The following is a 3808-nucleotide window of genomic DNA, read 5'->3' as shown; positions in this document are numbered from 1 at the left end:
GGGGGACCCGGCGGGGAGGCAGGGCGCCTCGGCACGAGGGAGCGGGATCCCGGCCCCTGCGGATCCGCCGGAGCAGGCCCCGCACGTGGAGCCGGGCAGGGAAGGGGGGGGGGCACAGCCGGGGGCCGGGCTGGGAGGAGAAGGCGTCAGGCGTGGGGGAAACGATTTCGAGCAAACGAGCCGCTCCTTCGGGGCTAGGAAGGGAAGGGGGATTTTCGCCCCTGACTCCGGCCGCGTCTCGGGGCTTCAGGCCGAGTCGCTCCAGGGCTGCCTTGCCCCGCAGGAGGCTGCAGGGGTCCGGGGTGCCTCATCCTGCGCAGCTGAAGGGGCCCGATCCTCGTCCCCACGGAGGCCCTCGGGCCTGGGACCATCACTTCCTTCGAGGGCAGCGAGATCGGGCTCCTGCTGCTCTATCCCGGCTAAAATAATTAGCAAGGGGTGTGTGTGTGCGTGTCTTAGAAAGCAACAGGAGTAGCTACCGTGCCACACACTATCACCCCAGACCAGTTGCTTCCTATGTCTTTATGCCTCCTGCACTTTCACATTCGTGAGGCCGGAGGCAGAATAAATGCAGGGAGCAGAAGAGCAGCGAGGTCCTCGCGCCTGCAGCAAAAAACCCTCCCGGGGGTTTCAGTGCAGGGCTGTGCGGTGGCAGCACACGGCTCTGTTTGCAAACAATGCTGGCTTTCCAAACCCAGCAAATAATATCGCGGTTATTTATAGAGCTGCTGCTGCTGTTGTGTATATTAGGTCCCTGTTTATTTTAAAGCACCGGGTTTATAACTTCCGCTAAAAAATAAGGGAAGAAATAGCCCGAATGCTCAGCAACGACTTCGACCGTGTTTGTTTTTATTCGGGCAAAGCCATGTCACGCGGCTCACAGATAAACACGTTTTGGTTTATTTTCCTTCGGGTTTTTTTTTTTAATTATTATTTTTGGCTATCAAGCAACGAAGCTAGAGAAGATTTCGGGGGGGGGGGGGGGGGGGGTGTGAAAACTGGGCTTGCACACCCACGTGCGTTTTATCCGAAACTGATCGCGAGCTACCAACTAAATGAATCAATGAAGAGGCCAAGCGCATGTCGGAGTGTTTGTGGATTGCCCGTGTGCGGGCGTGTGTGCGCGAGGTGTGTGTAGGTGTGTATGGGCTCGTCTGTGCTTGTATATGATGTGTGTATATACAGACGTGTGTGTGTGAACAACGTATTTGTGTATATGTGTATGACAGGTATGTGTTTGTGCATTATGTGCTTGTGCTATGTATAGTATGTTTGTGTATTATATGTGTGCATATGCGTGTGTTTGTCAGATGTGTGTGTATCTGTGTGTACGTGTGCATTTGGTGTGTATGTGTATACGCGTGTGTATGGTGTGTTTGTATAGCATGGGTGTATGACAGCTGTTTGCATATATCTATAAGTGCGTGTGTATGACACATGCATGTTTGTGTATTGTGTGTGCACATGTGTATGACATGTATGTGAGTATGTGTATGTGCGTATGCATTATGTGTGTATGTGTATACGCATGTGTATGTGTTTGTGTATTATGTGTGTGTATGCATGTGCATATGACGTCTGTGTGCGTATATGTATATGCGTGTGTATGACATGCATATGTTTGGCATTACGTCTGTATGTGCGCGTGCATGACAGACGCATGTGTATATGCGTACGTGCGTGTGTATTTGTGTATTATGTGTGCATGTGTATGCACATACAGATGTGTTTGTGTACGATGTGTGTATGTACGTGTGTATGACAGCTGTCTGTGTTTGAGTATATGTATATGCATATGCATATATATGTATGCGTGTTTGACATGCGTTTGTGCATTATGTGTGTGTGTATGGCGGATGCATGTATCTGTTATATGTGTACGCACACATATGTATATGCACACACACCTGCTTGACTATACAGCTATATATGCGCGTGTGTATATGTGTGTGTATGCGTATACACGTGTGTGTGTGTGCGCGGATACACTCCTGGCCCTCCCCCCACTATTGCAGAGCCGCCCTCAGCCCGGCCTCCCGCTCCAGCAGGCGGTGGCGGGGCAGCCACAAGCAGGGCATAGGGCTCACCACACAAACTTGGTGGAGTAAACCCCTCTGCCACTGGGGAGACAGTGGTTTCTTGGGGACCCCCGCCGGCAACCCTCTCCCCCTTGCAGTCTCCCAGCCGCTTCTCTCCACTGGGCACCAGCCGCGGGGAGCGGTGCCCGCCAGGCCCCTGCCAGCCGGAGCCGCTCTGAGCCCCGTGCCTGCCCCGTGTCCTATGGAGCCTGGGAGCTGCTCTGAGGTGCCCTGCCGAGGCTGGCAGCGCGGCTCATCCTTCAGCGCTGAAGCATTTCGATGCGGAGATTATTAAAAAAAATGAAATGCATCGAATAAAAAGGGTCCCACCGCGCGCCCCCCTCCCCAGCCCCCAGCACAGCGCCCACGTGGCCGCTGGGGGCTTCCTGCCGCGGGGCAAGGGCGCCGGCCCCGGGCCCCCCGCGCCCCCCCCCCACCCTGCCACCCGCTCTCCACTGCGATAGCCGCGGGGGCACTTTGCGGAGGAAACCTCTGAGCCTGATAAATCACCCCCGAGAGACAGGAGAGCGTTCTCGCCCCCTCCCCAGTTTTCATATGGGGGGAATAAAATTACTAATTCACTCTGGTCTAATAAAACATCTCACATTTGCCCAAAGGTCCTTGTCTGCCTAATAAACTCCGAGGCCTTTTCATGCTCCCTCATCCGATCGCGGCACCTCTCTTTCCCCAGCGCCCCGAAACCCGGCTGCCTGGGCGCATTCAGCCGGGCCCCGCACCGCGGCTTGCAGGGCTGCGGCTCCACAGAAACGTACCGAGCAGTGCACGGAGGTTGCACGGGCTGCTTTTCTGCCCGGACTGCTCCCCTCTTTCGGGGAGATCCCCCACCGCCGCCAGCGCAAATGTCAGCCTTGGACATAGCTCTCCCTCCCTCCCTCCCTCCCTCTTTAAAGAAAAGAAATAGCCGAAACATTTTAAACCCAGCGAAATGGTATAGCTGGTGTCTGGATTCCTGCCTTCGCTCACGGGAAGTTACCTATTGTGCAGTGTAGACGGCGCGCACACTTACGCACTCACACACACACACACACACACGCGACAGACATATACACAAGACACACACAGACGCAGACAGACACAGACAGGCACAGACACACACTTCACACAGGCGCGCGCGCACACACACACACACACACACACATATACACACCCCACGCTTAATATTTCAATATTTCAGGGAGGAAAACGACGCCTCGTGCTCTGGCCGATCAAACTTCCCTTGATCATCACGGTGAAGCCGTCCACAAAGAAACTAGGGGGCAAATAAATGCCAGAGGGGCTGGCGATCTGACTGCCCGAAGGCGTTACGTTTTCTGAACACATCTTTATTTTATTGCATTTTATTTATTTATTTTTAAGACCAGGCTTCAGTGGCCATTCGAAAGAAAAAAAAATCATTGTTTGCAGGGAAAGACTACTTCGGGGCGTGCACATCATCTTCTCTCTCGCTTTTTGCTTCGGGACGGGCTGGCGTCCACCAGACAAACGGTGATCTCCGAAATGTCAGCTTTGGCCACAATCTGTATTAAAAAACCAAAACAAAACAAAACATCCCAGACAGAAAATAGAGTCCCCCCGTTCTTCTTGGTGCGGAGCGGTGCCCGGGGATGCTGGCTGTTCACACAACACCTTTATTCACCTTGTCCCATCTGCAGCCCAGGAGGCAAACAACGCCGTGCGGGCGCGGTCTCGGCTGCGGACCTGGAGTCTCA

This window comes from Alligator sinensis, unplaced genomic scaffold, assembly GCF_000455745.1.
Source record: "Alligator sinensis unplaced genomic scaffold, ASM45574v1 scaffold178_1, whole genome shotgun sequence".
Classification (NCBI taxonomy): Eukaryota; Metazoa; Chordata; order Crocodylia; family Alligatoridae; genus Alligator; species Alligator sinensis.
The sequence above is the reverse complement of the archived record's forward strand: the minus strand, read 5'-3'. Positions refer to the sequence as shown.